The sequence below is a fragment of the Anolis carolinensis genome, chromosome 1, assembly GCF_035594765.1.
Source record: "Anolis carolinensis isolate JA03-04 chromosome 1, rAnoCar3.1.pri, whole genome shotgun sequence".
Taxonomy (NCBI): Eukaryota; Metazoa; Chordata; class Lepidosauria; order Squamata; family Dactyloidae; genus Anolis; species Anolis carolinensis.
Window position 1 is genome coordinate 101,552,986 of NC_085841.1, and position 18,931 is coordinate 101,571,916.

Here is an 18,931-nt window from a genome sequence, read left to right on the forward strand (position 1 = left end):
TGAGTTTGCAATGATGCCATGCAATTATACGTCAGGGAGCCTGCAACACAGCTTACAAGCTTCAAGTGATAACGTCCTAGGTCATGGAGCAATGGATACAAACTATAGGAAAAGAGATTCCAGCTAAACATTATGAAAAACTTCCTGACAGTTAGAGCTGTTCAATAGGGGATTATGTTGTCTTGGAGTGTGATGGAGCCTTCTTTTATGAAGGTTTTTAAACAGAGGCTAGGTGGCCATTTGTTGGGAGGGCTTTGATTGTGTTCCTGCATGGCAGAATTTGCTTGGCCTGGATACCCCTTGTGTTCTCCTCCTACTCAATGAGTCTATGATTCTAAAACAGCAGCAGCAATAAAACGATGGAGGATGCGAAAACACAGCTGCACCCATCGCTCTTGTGTGTGCGCGCATGCATAGATATGTATATAAATTCACACTTGGGGACTCAGATCCACCAGTCAAAGTAATCGGTGCCTCCTAGGGCTAATAAATACCCCTTTCCTGTTCTGCAGTACAATAAAGAAAACGAGTTCCATAAAATGTGGAGAAAGAATAAAAGAGTAAACATTGTAAACAGCAAATTACACCTAAAATGAATAAATGAATCCGGGAGCCACTGCTTTCTGAAGCTGTGGGTCACAGGGCACTTCCCTACTCATGTGCTTGATTGGGGCCTTGGGAGCAGGCTATAGCACAATCATTAACATCATTGACTCTGTCCCAACACTATTATGATTATCATTATTATCTTCCAACCACCATAATCTATTGCTGAAGGTGTCTTTAAAAAAAGAATGCTAAGCCATCTGAGGCCACTCCTGGAATAGACCTTATCATTAGCTACAAAGGTGGAGGAAAGATCAAGGAGGAAGGAGCCTGGAGAAGGAGCTGTCTGACCTGCATGAAAGAAGGTCATTAGTGATTTTAGTGAGAGCATCTCCATTGGAATGAAGTGTCTGAAACCATACTGGAGAGTGTCAGAGAGGGACAGAAGTGAGTTCAAGAGACTGGGGAGAGATTCAACATGGGAAGACAAGGATGGCAAATAGCCGGGTGTGAATGCAATGGCCTTGAGATAGGAAAGGTTGAGAGGGAATAACAAAATGGCAAAAGCATAAATATGGAGAACAACAGCAGGGAAAAATATTAAACAGTGCTGGAAAAAATGTTTACATTTCCTAGGAACCCAAACCATTCTATAATAACACCAGTATTGTTGTATGTCTTTCGGGCTGTGTGGCCATGTTCCAGAAGTATTCTCTCCTGACGTTTCGCCCACATCTATGGCAGGCAACCTCTGAGGATGCCTGCCATAGATGTGGGTGAAACGTCAGGAGAGAATACTTCTGGAACATGGTCACACAGCCCGAAAGACATACAACAACCCTGTAATCCCGGCCTTCACAGTGTGTGCCTTCAACAACACACAACACCAGTGTTCATAAGATCCATCCAAATTAGTTTTCCAGGCACAAACACACAAATAAAAAGGCCTAAATGGTGATAATATTATTGTTATGATTACTACTCATCATTACTAGGAACCCATTTTGGATTTATTAAGCTACAATTTTTACTATTTGTTTTGTTCTACTGTGTTGAATGTTCTCACTTGTTTAAAGCTGTTTCTAACATACATGCATATGTATTCTACTCTGCATTTAAAATTTAAATAAAGTCACCCTTGTGCAGTGACCTTTCAGAAATGTTGCATTTTCTACTCTACGTTTGCCTAGAGAAGTTTTGATCATAAAGGCAAGGAGCTTTGATTACTGAAAAGTACACAGAGCTTTGCAAAAATCATCTTGCAGAATGAGACCACTGCAGTTTCATGCTATTTTCGAACATTATGAGGACTTGACTTTAAAATTGGGATTATCATATACAGCAGATATTTCATGGGTTGATTATTTTTCCTTTCCTTATAAAGTGAGGCTCCTCTCTCTACAGATCATAAAATTTCATACAGTATTCAAAATGAATATGTTTTATATATGTGAAAATTGAGGGAACTTAGATAAGAAGCAACTTATCTATTTCACAAAAATACCCTGTTTGTATTAGGAATATATTCATAACATGTTAGGATTATGATACCAATATGGTTAGATATTGGTGCAGAGTAGCAAAAACGCAGAAGACTAGGGGTTTATGTGAGCAGAGGTGAGAAAAAGCAAAAATAGCCAGACTCCCTTCCCCTTTAAAGAGTCATGTGAATAAAATAAGCATCAGAGACATCAAAAGTAAAATAGTAAAAATATGTTTACTCACAATCTTGTATGATGATGGTCATACAGGTAAAAACATCTTAGTTCCAAAAGGAATACAGTTCAGGATACTACATATCTCTTAACAAAGAGCAACATCAGCATGGCATGGCAGGATCAAGAAAACAGGAAGAGCCAAAGAGAGAAAGAGACAGAACAAAAGAAAGTCTCTCCTTTTATGACCCAAATTCTAAAGGCATATGTCACTTCCGGTAAGTCTCCAGGAAGTATACTCCCATTTCCCACATTTCCCATTTCCTTAAAATTGTGCCATCAACTCTGGATGCAGCTTTGGCTTCAGGTTACGAAGCAACAAACAAAACCAACTACATAAACCATCCCACATTGAAAATGCATGCATGATTGCTTAGATAACCCAACAGTTTGGGATGATGGATCAGTAATACAGAGATCAGTAATACAGAGAATCTTGCTCTAACCACATACAAATGTGGATATCATTATGCTTTTGTAGGTTATAGGTTAGTTATACATCAAAACTTAAGCACTTTGGGTACTGGGATCAGCAATATGAAGCTAGGCATCAGAGCTTGGCTGTGGACAATGGTCCAGAGTGAGCTAGGAATTAGAAACCAGATTCAGATACTAAATCAGGATCAGAGGACACTTAAGGTGTCTGTCATTGACACGACCATTTTATCTGCAGCTATCATAGCATTTTATTGACTATTTTAATTAATAGGGGTTTTATGCTGTTTTAAGTACATCTGTTTTATGTTATAGTTTCAATTGTTGTATATTTTACTGTATTTTGTGTTATGTGTTTTACTGTATTTGTATATTCCACTGCACTACCACGTGCAGTGGAATATACAAATACGGCCTGAATCCCTTTTGGAAGATGCCATTATTATTATTATTATTATTATTATTATTATTATTATTATTATTATTTAATTAAATTACTAGGCCTGGCCAGGAGATAAGCTAGAACTCTCTATGGAACATCAGTCAGGATCAGAGGGCAAAAAAGGGAGAATCTGGGGCCAAAATAAACAGGAGTAACCCCAAGAGACAATAGAGCTCAAGTACACCTTGTTCAAGCAAAATCCAAGGTGGAAAGCCTTATATATTTTTTTCTGCTCAAGAGGAGCCAGTGGCCAGCTCTGGGTTCAGACACTCTGGTTTGCTGTTGAGAGCCATAGGATATGTTTAGCATATCCTTGCTTAGATAGGCTAAACCTTGTCTAGATGCTAAACCTTGTCTAGATACTGAAATTGATTTCAGCCTGTTGGTTGCAGCAAATGACCTCAACTCTCTATGGGTTTTAGTCACTAACTTCTAGTTTTACCTAGTGATAAATTGATATTATGTGTTTGTTTATTTGGGTTTTTAAGTTTTATTTTTGCTTTTTTGCTTGTTATTAAGTTTTAAAGTTCATATATTTCTGATGTGATCTGCTTTGTTGTAATTTGTTTGTATGTTTCTCCTTACTGGCATTGAATGTTTGCCATATATGTTGGAAACAGAGTCCCTCTGAGGAGATAGAGCGGTCTACAAAAAAAGTTGTATTATTATTATTATTATTAGTAGTAGTAGTAGTAGCAGCAGCAGCAGCAGTAGCAGCAACAGCAGTAGCAGCAGCAGCAAGTGGGTCCTGACACCAGGATTACCCTAATGCTGGGCTGTAGGTGGCTGTAAAGGGGCACAGATATAGGAAGCATTATTATGTGAGGTTACTTAATAGCAGTAGATCTTGATTATAAGATTAAAAAGAGACTCTGGTCCACTTCATTTCCTCTAATAAAGATTTGCCTCTTTATTACCTTTGTATTTCATTAGCCATTTTGAAGTGACCTCCTAGAAGGAACTAAGGTAATATGAAACTACTAAAATTTTGTGCATCCTTTTTTTGCTGATTTCCAGCACTATTTACAGAATGTGGATTTACTTATGTTGCCCTCACTTATCATAAATCTTAGCTGCCCTCATTTACTCTGTTATTTTATCACATGGTCAAATTGTATTAGTTACAATAGCAGTATGATGTCATACTAATTCATAAACATGGGAGAAGAAACACATAGTCCCGAGTTCTTCACTTGGGGTCCATGGACCACTAAAGAGTTCAAAAGTGGTCTTTGTGGGATCCCCATCTATTCTACTATGTCATGCAGTTTGAAATTGTAATATATGGTCAGTGTAGGCTCATATAATGCAGTTAAACTACATTATTTGAGTCGGCTGACCATATCTGATCATAGCTTTTGTCAGATGTTTCAGGACAGCAGCTCCCACCAGCTCTCAGAGATTTCTGGGTAAGGGTAATGGGAACTGCAAACCAGAAGCATCTTAAGTCCCAAAATTGTCTACCTCAACATATAACCTTCTGGGAAAGCATTCTTTCTGCTATGAGGAGTACTACAGATGCTATGTGTGGATCTCAGAACTCTTTTCACTGTTCCATGTAATTATTAGGATCATAGCCTTGGAGCAAAAGGAGGCAAAGAAGAATGGCAGCACAATTTACAAAAAACCCCTGGCTGCTTTTATTAAACAACTTAAGACATGGTTCTTTCAGTGTGCTTTCGATTAAACAGACACTACAGACCCCTCGACAACTATGCTGCTATTTTTGCACTTTACCTCTGGTCCCACCTTATCCTACCCCTAACGCCATCTGAGGTAACCTTGGAACACTTGGCCAGGCACTTTATGGAATTCCTAGTTATCATGCACTTTGCTCTGACTCCCCCCCCCCTTTATTTTGTCCTTTTGGTGGTTGAAATTGAGATTGTTTTAAAACTCTTTTACCTTGTCTTATGTATTTATATATAATTGTGCTTGAACTTATTTTGATTTTATTATTATTTTATTGTTTGTTTTATATTTTAACTTGTATACACTTTGTCTTTTCTGGGCTTGGCCCAATGTTAGCCGCTCCGAGTCACTTCAGGGAGATGGTGGCGGGATACAAAAATAAAGTATTATTATTATTATTTTATTGTATGACACAGCAAACAAGATAGACATGCTGGATTTCATATCACAAAATCACAAGTCGAACACTTCCCAAGTGTCTAGGATTGTGTGATGTATTTTTGAATGATGTGCACAGCTCCCAGTAGGGTGGCCTTTTGCAGTTGACAGATCGTAATTTTGTCAATGTCTATTGTTTCCAAATGCTGGCTGAGATCTTTTGGCATGGCACTCAGTGTGCCCATCACCACCGGGACCACCTGCACTGGTTTCTGCCAGAGTCTTTGAAGTTCAATCTTGAGGTCCTGATAGCGGCTGCTATTATTATTATTATTATTATTATTATTATTATTATTATTATTATTATTACAAGGTTATTAGTCTTCTCTGCCAAATAGTGCTGGTACACCACCAAACTACAACTCCCATGATTCCATAGCAGTGAGCCCTGACAGTTAAAGCAGTATCAAACTGGATTAATTCTACAGTGCAAGTGTACCTGTAATCTAGCTTTGATTAGTTAGACCAACTCACTGTGATCCGTGTATGGTTTACTGATAATAATAGAATAGAATATTGACATTCAAAATGGTGGTTTGGTTCAGTAACTATTTGATTGACACCTCCCAAGACCAGGGCCCAGATCAATATTTGTGACATATTGTTATCATGTTTGCATAGTTGTCTGGATATTCTCCGCAAACTGGTAACAAATGACTTGTTGTTTGCTATTGTTCCATAGCCCACTACTTCAAGTAGCACAGTAGCAATCAAAAGCAATGGTTTAATCAATTATCCTATCTTAGTGGTTCTCAACTTGTGGTTCTCAACTCCTAGAAATCCTATCCAGTTTACCAGCTGTTAGGATTTCTGGGAGTTGAAGGCCAAAATATCTGGAAATCTACAGGTTGAGAACCACTGTCCTATCTGATTATCTATATGCTGCTTGCTGGGCCTCTTCATTTCTATTGTAAAATGTATAATATACATTTCAAAACATTGATGATTTCAAGATTTCCTTACCCAAGGAAGCCATTTTTAGGAAATAATGGGTTAAAATTGGAGATGGTTGTTCTTTGATGATCTTTTGTACTTTGAACAAGACAGCTGGAAGTTTAAATTAAGACAGATGCCTTTTAAGGAAGGCAAAGCTCTCAATTGGTTTGCTTATATGCAACTTAAGGATAGATTTAATCAGGGTAAGAGAAATGCAGCCATTGAGGTTGAAGAAAATGAGTTTTATATAGAGTTGTATATAGATGATGATGTAATTTAATAAGTGTTTAAATGGTTTTTGAAATTAGACAAAAGATGAATCTGTACATGACAAGGTGAGGCCAAAATGTTGGGCATAGCATTAAAGATTAGAGAGATGGGTCAAAACTAACAAAATGAAGTTCTACAGGGACAAATGAAAGATACTCCACTTAGGCAGAAAAAATGAAATGCAAAGATACAGAATGGGGGATGCTTGGCTCGGCAGCAGTACGTGTGAAAAAGATTTGGGAATCCCAGTGGACAACAAGTTACACATGAGCCAACAATGTGATGCGGTGACTAAAAAAGCTAATGGGATTTTGTCCTGCATAAATAGTGTCTAGATCCACAGAAGTCAAACTATTCCTCTATTCTACTTTGATCCGACTATACCTGGAATACTGAGAAGAGACATGATGAGGGCCATGTATCAATATGTGAGGGGAAGTCATAGGGAGGAGGGAGCAAGCTTGTTATCTGCTGCCCTGGAGACTAGGACGCAGAACAATGGCTTCCAATTACAGGAAAGGAGATTCAACCTGAACATTAAGAAGAACTTCCTCTCTGCGAGAGCTGTTCGGCAGAGGAACTCTCTGCCCCAGAGTGTGGTGGAGGCTCCTTCTTTGGAGGCTTTTAAGCAGAGGCTGGATGGCCATCTGTCGGGGGTGCTTTGAATGCGATTTCCTCTTTCGTGGCAGGGGGTTGGACTGGATGGACCACGAGGTCTTTTCCAACTCTATGATTCTATGATATCAATGCTTCAAAAAGTATGGTCTAAAGAGATAAAATGTATCTTGTGCAGTAATTTAAAGTAAACCAGTATAAGATGAAGTACAGATGATATCTAACCTCAGATAAGCTGTTGAAGATGTTCCAGAATGTTCCAAAGCAATATTCGGGATGTCAAGATAAGGGAGGGGGCTCTTTCTTCATGTGTGGTGTACTTGTAAGAATGTAAAAAATTGCTAGTCTAAGATTTATATGCCAATTCAAAAACGTTTAAGATAGATTTTGTGATGTTACCAGAAATGTTGGCATTATGGGTAAAGATTAGGATAATAAAAATGGATTACTTCTTTAACATATGACAACAGCAATAACAATATTATTTTCTCAAAAATAAATTTATGGAAGCACTGATGAAAAAAGAATGGCTGGTTAAACTTGCTGCTTTCATCCAAATTTCCAAAATAAGGTGGGTTCTAAATGGTAACCAAAATGAACATTTTATGAAAGGCTAGAGATTGTTTGTGGGCTTTTTCAGTTATGAGAAACCTAATACTAATCTGTCTTTATGGCTATTAGTAATTAGTAGAATTATGTAGTTAGATCTGTAATGTTAGAAAAATATTTTTTCCCTTTTTTCTTTTCATTACAGTTAGGATTGCGGACTCAGAGCCCTATTGTGTTATATGTCTCCCATCACCAACTTTTCTCTTTTCTCTCCTTTTTACTTTTCTTTCTTTTTCCTCTCTGGATGTATATTACTGTTTGTGAATTAGGTTTTTAATTTTAAAATGTGTGTGTGTGTGTGTGTTTGCGGGGGGGGGGGGATAATGAATGATAGTTCACCTTGATGTTGATGTTGTTATAAGGTTTTATAATGTGTTTTAACGATGTTATTAATATATCTGTTACTGTTTTGTTTTTATGATTGTATTCAGGGCATTAAATTTTGCCAATTTTTGTAAGCCGCCCTGAGTCCCTTCGGGTGAGAAGGGCGGGATATAAATGTTGTAAATAAATAAATAAATAAATAAATAATTCTGTTAGCTATATTTAATTTCAGTGATAACTATAATTAATGAGAGTTTAATCTGAATGATTAGTCATGCTGAAAGAAAGATGGTATAAAAATGTTTGAATGAATAGATAAGCAAAGCTTCATATTCCATCATCATCATCATCATCATCATCTTGTTTTTTTTCCTCACTCTTCTTCCAAGAACCTTGAGCTGCCATACAAATGTATGCTAAAATTGTTATGAGGATGAAATAGTGTGAAAAGAACGTCCAACTATTTCATCTTCCCAACAACTTTGTGAGCAGGTAAAATGAGACAATGACCACCACAAGGCCAGTTGGTTAGCTCTCTCATTTTAGTCCAACAATCAAATCTTTGCACCAGAATATGTCTCAGACTATTTCACCAGTTGTTAGTTTGTAGTTAAACATAATCACCACTGTTGAGACTATAAGACTTTTGATAACATTTCACTTTAATTTGTTCAACTATTATGTATTTGATGTTGGTTTCATGTTACAGCAATTTCAAACAAAATGAGTTATAATATCACTGATTTAATAACAAGGCGTGACTTTGAAATAAAATGTATATAGAATGCAAGAAAAACATTTATTGTGAAGAAGTGTCTCACAGCTTTCAATCCTTTCATTTTAGTTGGATCCTGAATTTGAAAGAAGTGGATTTGTTGTCTCTGCTTCCAGTTCAGAAGCCAGATCAGCTGAGATTCTGTCAAAAGCAAGAGGACTAATTCCATTTATGGTCCAATTCCACTATGATCTTTTAGAGATACTGAATTCTATCCGCACTGTGTAGATTGGGTATGTTGTGTGCATATGTAACATTCAGACACTATCACTGTTATATACCTTATAGCTTATGCAGCAATGTGTTTGGTGAACTGAAACTCTTTCATTGGCTAAGTTCACATTTTCTCAAAGTAATTGGAAAATGCATGTGGATTTAGAGGGACTTTGCTAATTTGTTGTATTCTGAATGGAAATATTGGTATAAAAAGGTGTTTCAATTATTTTCTAAAGCAGGGACCTATGTATTCTCTGTACTCACAAAGACTTTAAATGGAGTTATTTCTCCCTGCCTGTAATCATCCCCCCCACACTTTTAAGTACCCAGGCAGAAAAAAGTAAGTTTACTGCTCCTAACACAATGGTCCTCTTCACTTTTAGGTTTGGGAGACCTGGGTGACCTACGAAAGTTAATTAGAAGGCTAACAAAGACTAAGGCAGAGTAGAATACATCGCCTCTCCTCCAGCCAAAGATGTCATCCATTAATTAGGGAAATCGTTAAGGTGGCCTTTATTGAATCCATTGAAAATCGGCAGTTGGCGGTCGACAGTTTTGATCAGATTTTCTTCTCCCCAATAAAGCTGCCCTTAATGATATGAAAAGTAGAGGGGCTGAGAGTGGTGAACTAGCAAGAAGAGCGAAGGGGGGCAGGACAGGGGCTGGAAGTATGTGTTTCAGTGACATTACAGTTAAACAGCCACCAATTGTAATGGCTTTGATTCTCAGGCTACATGGCATAGTTTCTCCATGATGTAATCTTTATTGAACCTGGAATCTGAAGGGGGAAACCAGCCAATGCTGCTCTTGCTGTTCTTGGACTTAGAGAACTCTGGAAGTTGATAGCACAGTGAATCGTGGTGGTTTGCCCCATGGTACACTTTCTGCTGGCTGGCTAAAGATGCACCTACAATATAAGTGTCTACACATTTGCAAGGCAGGAGTGTTTAAGTGGCCATAGTATGCTTGCTTTCAAGAATGGCCTTTATGAACATTGTGGCTGTGTTATTTACATTTATCTGCAAGTGATAAATGTAAATAATGCAAATAATGATAAAGTGATAAATGAACACTTCAGCAAGCAAGAGTCCAAATGTGGCAGGCTAAAACCCAGAACCTCAATCTGTGGCTGATACCAGATAAGAAACTCCCTCCTGGGCACACAGAAGATTAGGCAACAAGATTCAGAGTCAACCATAAGAAATGGGGCTACAAAGTGGGGTGCATGACATGCAAGAGCAAATCGCAAATCACTTACTACGATGCAGCCTGAGCCCTGCCACATGCACAATGGAGGACCTTCTTACAGCGACACCAGAGGCACTCCAAGTGGCCAGCTTCTGATCCAAGGACATTTAGTATAATGCCAAGTTCTTAACTTTGTCTGACACAATAAATAAACAAATCTGTATTTTAGAACAAAATATATTGTTTTCCACTTCACTCTTTCAAGTGTCTTGTGACTCGAGGATATCATGGACTAAAATTCCATTTCTAATCCCAACTGGAGAATATTGGTTAATTTTGTTGCTAAATGGTAAGTCAATCCTCACATAAATGCTATGATTCAATGAGTATACTTTCGTTGAACTAACAGGTGGAACTAGGTGAATGGAGCCTTATCTCATAATTCTCTACTTAGAGTTGCTTTTGAATTGACGAGGAAAGAGAGTCTTTCAGCTGTGAGAATTGCATGGAGCTTTTACAATGCTTCTGTGTATTATCTTATATTCTTAAGGAAGTTATTTTTCACCCCTTTGCCTGTTAAACAGTGTATCTCTTCTAAAGGAATTCATGCACTTAAGAATCTGATCTCTCTTTTTGAAATATAGTAAATAAAGGATTCACTGAATCAATATCTGTACAGGCCTCTTGTATCCAAGCAACTTTTCATCCAGGGAGAAGGGGGGGTGGGGAAGGAGGGTGTCACTTTGCAGTGAGTGTAATACTGAAAACAGATACTCCAGAATTGCATGTTTGCCTTCTAAGAATTGTAGCAGTAATCCCATATTCACTGCATCTATCTATCTAGTGAGAGCTTTAAGTACACAAAGAGATCAGCCTCAAAATGAATATTTGGATAATCATACATATTCATTTCTGAAAATTGTACAAAATGGTACAGAAAGTTAATTTATTTTTTTTTCTTTCTGTAGGAAAAGTAAGACAATCAACAATAATTTTATTTCATGCATTTTCCTTACACTAAGACTTTATTGGTATGCATACTAATCCCACTGACTCAGAAAGGCTTAATGCAAGGTAAACATGTACAACACACTGTTGTCCCGAAACAGGGTTGGGCAACTGTGGCCCTCCCAATGGTTTTGAATGGCTACTCCTATAATCCTTCCCAATTGCCTATGCTGGTTAGGGCTAATGGAAATTGGATGAAGAAAGGCACAGTTGCCCAAACCTGTTCTAAACAAATCCAAGGAAGCTCAAATTCTTTACACAAATACACCATGTAAATCCACATATTATGTTGTGTGTATATATGCAAACTTCCTATGTTTGAATAAACATGCTCTATTTAAATGTTTCACGTTGAAGCTATTGCCTGACATATTTCAGGATCTAAAATTCAGGGAGAAGAAATAGGATACATGAAGCATTTCAGGTATTCTTGCTATTTTCTCAAAATAAAGTTAATTTACATTCATAAGATCTTCTGGTTTAATTTTTGTGTCTGCTTTTCTTTTTGCTTCTTTCTGGTTAACTTGTGGTTGAAGATCATCTTTGTTGACTCCTTCTGAGGCCTGAAACTTTGCTTTGAAAAGTGATTTTTAGAATAACATAAAAACGTATGTACCACTTATGAGAACAAAGCCTTTTAATAGATAAAATTTCTCTCATTTAATTTTTAATATCAAATTATCTAATCTTCCAATTATTTGATTTCTGTATTGGCCATCAAGTGATGTCAGTGTATATATATTCATCTCTTTGGCTGCTTGAAGAATGCTTTTCTGATGAATGAACTGGTGGGTTTGTCAAATTCAGTCAGCTGCTTTCTTGTTTCATTTCTTGATCCCAAGCCAAATGTTTGATCTTTGATTCTGCTCTGTTTCCTACTTTTGCTTTCCAGTCATCTATGATGAACAACAAGTCCTCCTTTTGAATATTATTAATTTCTTCCCAAACTCCAACACAGAATCCTTAATTTTTTTTCTTTTCTGCCTCTGTAGTTCGATCATAAACTTGGATTATGGTTATATTGATGAGTTTTCTTTGAAGTTTTACGGATATGATTTGGTCAGACTTTGCATTACACCCTTTCACTGCTTTTACTACAGCTCTCTTAACTATTAATGTCATTATGTTTCTTTTTAGCGTTTCATTTTTTGAGGAAAAACTGTGTAATTATCTGACTCAAAATGTCCTATTCCTGTGCACTTTAGCTTGCTTGCCCCTATATTATGTTTATATGCTCCAATTTCTTGTTTTATTGTTCCTGGCCTTCCTGACACATGCTTCTCGGATTCCATGTTCATATAATATGAGTTGTGCAGTTTTGGACTTCCTTTTTACCTCTGAATAGCTGAATGCCCATTTGGTTTGAGTACAGTTCCATCATTATTCACAGAGTGGTTGTTCTCTGCTTTCCCCTAGTAGCTCACTGAGTGCCTTTCAACCTGAGAGTTTCATCTTCTGACATTGTCTCTTGTTTTATTTTGCATTGTCTCATAGAGTTTGCCCATGTGAAGGGTCAGTCTATTGATGAGGTCTGGAAAGGACTTGTGTCCAACACTCCATATTAAAGGAATGCAGTGTGAGAGTAGGAATATAATGCTTCCTTAATGGGCTCCAAAGATTTGACCTGTATTTATGATATTATCCAAGACCTCTTATTCTTCATGGCAGCTCAGTTGGAGAAGGTATTTCAGGATGCTATCCAGAACACCTGAAATATAATACCAAGACTCTGTCCCTTTTAATTTGTTAATGAGAGATGACCCAGTGGAAAGATATACAGCCGGTATAGTCATCAGAATGTAAAATCAGGATGAAGAAGAACCAGTTCAAGATGTTGTTCAGTTCTGACTAGGCAACTTTCATCTGGCAGCTGTGTGTGGGAACTATATACATTACTTTGAGCATCAATATAAATGTAATAAAGATGTACAGTAACATTTAAGGATTCACTTATTTATTAAATGGATGTATGTCCCACTCTTTAACAATATTTCTAGTGCAGATTAAAAACCTTTTTTAAAAAAACCAAATTCAGGAAATTCTAAAATGTTAACAATGACTACAATCATCACAGGCAGGTATATCATCTGGAACACATCTACATTAAAATTTGGTTCCTGTTTGATTCCATGGCATCACCCCACAGAATCCAGGAATTTGTAGTTTGGTGAGGTATGTATAATCATCTGTGAGATCAATGTTTCATTAGAGAGCTAAAGCCCTCAGAAAACAAAATTCCAAGTCCCTTTCTAGACTACAAACCTCAGGATTCTGTGGGAGTCAAGGTAGTTGATTTGGTCACAAACTGTTGTAATTGTTTTATTTACTTGTTTTATATGAACTGTTGTTTTGTAGATTGTTTTATATGAATTGTTGTTTTTACATTGTTTTTAGGCATTGAATTTTTGCCTGTTTACTGTAAGCCGCTTTGAGTCTCCTCGGAGAGAAAGGCAGGGTAAAAGTGATGTAAATAAATAAAAATAAATAATTGTGTGAACTGACTCCTGGAGATACCTAGCTGGGTTTGAACAGGTGCTGATTTGAATTCTAGCCCTTGCTGGAGCAATGTATGAATTCCTTAACGCTGTCCTAGGTCCTGTAGAATAGGCTTGTGGCTTCTTCTTGCACTTGCTGATCCAGACAAATAATCAAAAACCTTGTTGGGCATCTCCAGGGTATTTAATGGTATCTCTGAACTACATCTCTGAAGTGGACATATGCAAAACTGAGGCAAATGTAATCTATATGCTTTGATTTCTCTAGTCTCTTATATGAGGAAAACAATTATTTATCATATGATCAGAGACAATATATTTTTACCAAATGAATGAGAGAAGCCTGCCAGATCCTGGTGGTCAAGCGGGGTATATGAATAATAAATGGTATAGTGTGACACAGCCACTCCAAATGGAAAAAGGCTGGGCAGTAATAAATCAAGAATACAAAGGCTTCAGTTCCTAGGCCATTAAATCATCATCTTCTGGTAGATTCATCAGTTCCTTACTATCAAGTAGATTCTTTCAGTTCAAAAATAGCTCTTCAAAATGTTAACATATTGTCATTCCCAATAAACTACTTTGATTGCTCTCTTGTGACCTATGGACTGGTTTTTCTGTTAGGTTTCTGTTCAGTGGTGAAGGTGCCATCTCAATGTATCCTTACTCTTAGTATAAAAATACATAATCAAAGATTTCCCATAAAAAGCCACAGTCAACATCAAGGCTAAAACCTTTCTATTCAGTCAAGCTTTTAAAGATGAAGGGTTTAAAGATAAGTTCAGAGGGGTGCTGTGGTTTTAGCTTTGAATATACATCAAATATGTTTGAATGGTTTTAACTGTGGATCTTTTAATACTATTTCTATTTAATTCTGTTTTAGTGTTTGTATATTTGTATATTTTAAATATTGTGCTAATGTTTTTATTTTAAGCCACTTTGAGGCTCCCTTCAGGGGAGACAAAGCAGGGTATAATAATAATAATAATAATAATAATAATAATAATAATAATAATAATAATTATTATTATTATTATTATTATTATTATTATTATTATTATTATTATTATTCCGAGTTGCCATGGTGCTAACCTGTTCCAACAAAAATAGAGTTATTTGGCACTTTGAAGGCTTGCATTTTGGCATAGGGTTTTGTGACCAGTTTAAAAGATGCTTAAATTACAGTCTTCTAGAAACGTAGGGTGGGTTTTATACAGTAGTGATTGGTTTTCCTTTATCTTGAATCTTATACTCTGTGTTGGAAACCAATTATTGTTTTCTCCACATATTTAATCTATCTACTACATGTTTAGTTTTAAATGACTTTCTCACCATCCTTCTTATAGGATGGCCCATCACTTTTACTGTGGCAGAGTCACCCACTTCATGTTAATGTTCTCATATAATGTGGCCTTATATCTCTATGCCCTTGCATTATTACTCAGCATAAGGAAGAGTATGGGTGGGTTGAGGGTGGGTGCATTAGCCAATCACTCCTTTCCTAATGCTGGGATTAGGAGTTAATCAGAGCTGGTGATGAAAGTTATTGAAATGTTTTGCCAATGCTGCATACGTGTCTAGTCCTGGTGCTTTCACTATTTATGTAATATTGCTTTTTGCCTTTTTTCGGTTTGTCTGCTAATAGTTTTGTTTTATTAATCTTCATTTCTTGTTGGGGAATCTGAGCTGTTAGGCTCAAAATAACCCTCAGTTGGGGCAATTCCACCAAAATATAGCAGAGTACTAGACGTAAACTCCTCAACCAGCAGAAACGTATGTATGATGTGAAAGGATAAGCTTCTATTCCTTAGGATGGTTCAGGATTTCAGAATCAGAACTTTAGTTCAAAAATATTTATTGAAGTGAAAGAAATACATTCTTCACAGAAAAGGTCTTGGATCTAACTAACTTACTAATTTCATCTTCTAAAGGAGGTAAAAGGTAAAAAAAATACCCATACAGATACATTTTGCCTAGAGAGAGGCAAAATGTGCATTTTCACAGGAAAGGAAAAAACAGAAGAGGCCCTAAAATGGAGGAGACTCCATGGTCAACTCAGAGCAGTTTAAACGGAAGAGGAAGTTCCTTCACAGAATTCCATTCCTAAGTCATGAAATGGGAGGAGACAGTGGCTAGCAGTGAAGAGTAAAGACAAAGCCTTTTTAGGAAACATGCATAGGAATGTGGGGGAAGGAATCCCTCAGCTTAGCCCTGTCTCTAGCCTAGCTACTCACTGAAGACTGGAAACTTGATGACACAAAAAACTTTCACAGCTCAGGGATGAAACCCTGATGGATGCCTTCACTGGACAAATTGAGCAGGAGCTGGCAATAGTATTTTTATAGTTGTGTAAAGGGATTTTCATAGGCTGAGAAAAGAAAGTTGCATTACATAAAGAAGTCAGTTATAATGAAGCATTTATATTTGCCTTTAAAAAGGATACTCAGCTTGGATGAAGTAAAGTATACAGTTGAAAAAAAAACCCCTGCCTACTGTGAAACAAAATCAAAATAATGTAAGTTCTCTACAGCAAGTTCTGTTTTTCTTGGCATTTTAGAAGGCCCAACTGACTATAGAAAGCTTCTTAAGTAGACATGGCCATAAACCAGGTTCTGGAGAAATGTACAATCCAAAAAACACAAGTGGACTTTTACCAAACTAGTGGTACCATGCACAACAAATAAGACTTCCAGATGTACCAGGGTGTCATAAAAGCGTTATGAATGAACATATAACAGCAGAAGTTGCTACAGATCATCGCCTGCACTATCCTCTACACAAAGTTCAACACAGTCACCAGCAATTTGTACACACTTCTGCCATCATTTAACACAGGCATCAAAACAATTTTGGAAAAATTCAGGGTTTTGCTTTATGACCCATGATTTTAAAGTTGTAGTAGGTTGTCTTGTTGGACCTCTGAAAGACACTCTGCGTGGTTTCAGATTCAATGACTTGAATGACGTTAAAACAGCTTTTAAATCATGGTCCAGGAAGCAAAACCCTGAATTTATCCAAAATGGTTTTGATGCGAAGGGTAGTTTTATGTAGAGGATAGTTCAGGCTATGATCTGTCGCAACTTCTGCTGTTATATGTTCATCCACACAGTTTTTATGGCACAGGAGGCAAAACCTTTTGATCCATCCTCCTATATTTATATTATACTACAAAGAGATTTCTGGGAAACTCCATGAATCTGACTTGTTTGGCGTCAAAGCATTTGTCTGTCAGGTTTTCATCCAACACGAGAAGCTAGAGACAGTCATACTTCAGTTTCCTTCTTCTATACCTTGGATGCAAGTCCACTTTTTTCCATAGATGTTGTCTGTTTCTTTCCTTTTGAGAGAGAGAGAGAGAGAGAGAGAGAGAGAGAGAGAGAGAGGAGGAGAGTTTGGGGGTGGGGTGGGGGTGGGGAGAGAAAGACATTTTCTTTCACACGAGCCCTCAGAATTACAGTTCATGAACTATTCAGTAAACTGACCGGCCTGAACCTCCCCTTCAACGGCCTAATCTAAGGGGTGGATCTATGTGTTTTGTTGCTTGTCAAAAACAATCACTCCTCGGCCCATTACATTTACAGCACGTCGTCCTTTAATTGGTGTAACACACTGAAGGCTGAAAGGAAGAAAGTCCTACAAAAGAGCCCGAGTGAATGAACCCTGACTCACACAAAAATACTCTTCAGAAGTTCAGAGCCGGGCATTAACAAGGAGGTAGAGAGTTGGCTAGAAAAGAGGTTAAGTTCAGAAATGTGCCACCTTGAAGATCCTCCCATCAAAGCCATGATAACATTGGCAAGGCGAAGCTGGGGGGGGAAAGTTAGTCATTGCTGGGCTTTGGGAGGATTTAACAAAACGGGAGATCCAGAAGATCCCTTTGCCCTAGTTTCAATTTATTTATGTTGAAGTCATGTTTAAAACAAAAGCTGGATTTTGTGTATTCTTGAGTTGCACTGCTTTCTTTATAGTCCCCTGTTTCTTCAGGCTTCCTGAAATGTATCTATTGATGGCATATTTCTAAAAGTAAAGAGTCTGGGGTAATGGTAAAAACAAGGGCTATAATGATGATGGAGGAGGAGGAGGAGGAGGAGGAGGAGGAGGAGGAGGAGGAGGAGGGAGAAAACGGCTAAACTTCACGGGAGAGTGGGAAGGAGAATAAATAGCAGGGGGTGCTGGTGGTGGGCTGCATGGGGTGTGCGGGAGGGGGAGAGGGGGAAAATCCGGCCCTTTCTCTGACAACTTTGATTACTGTGATCTGCATGGAATAATTACAACATATCTTCTGTGTCACAAAGTTCCAGGGACTTTTCTTTCTCTGAACTCCCAGCCATTTCTTTGCTTGGTAGCTGTCAGGGGACTGGTGAAAAGGAGTTGGGGGAGAGAAAGAAAGAAGGAGGGAGGTGGGGAGGGAGGAGACAGGCCGGGAAAGTCTCTTTTTAAAGCGCCAGTTCAGTGGAGCCGAAAAAGTCAGATTCCTGCCTTGCTTCTCCTCATTTCTTGTTCATGTCCTTTGTGAAGTTTCCCCTCCAACAAAGCCTCCTCCATACAAGTTAAAGAAAGTAGATCCATGATGTGAGAGAAGACAAGCTATATGGGGTGGGCTGAGGAAAACATTAAAGAGAATGTATTGTCGAAGGTGTCGTCGAAGGCTGTCGAAGCCGCCGGCATCACAGGGTTGTTGTGTGTTTTTCGAGCTATATGGCCATGTTCCAGAAGTATTCTCTCCTGACGTTTCGCCCACATCTATGGCAGGCATCCTCAGAGGTTGTGAGGTATATGGACCTCACAACAGAGCTCACAACCTCTGAGGATGCCTGCCATAGATGTGGGCGAAATGTCAGGAGAGAATACTTTTGGAGCATGGCCATACAGCCCGAAAAACACACAACCCTATTGTCGAAGGCTTTCAGGGCCGGAGTCGCTGGGCTGCTGTGGGTTTTCCGGGCTGTAAGGCCATGTTGCAGGCACTCTCAGAGGTTGTGAGGTGTGTTGGAAACTAGGCAAGTGGGGTTTATATATCTGTGGAAGGTCCAGGTTGGGAGAAAGAACTCTTGTCTGTATGAAGCGAGTGTTAAGGTAGCAATTGGCTACCTTGACTAGCATTGAATGACCTTGCAGCTTCAAGGACTTCTCTTACGATTGTGGATAGCGTGGTTAATAGTGATGGCATTGTTTTAAATGTTTGTAAATGTTTTAATGTATGTTTAATTCTATTTTAAAATGTTTA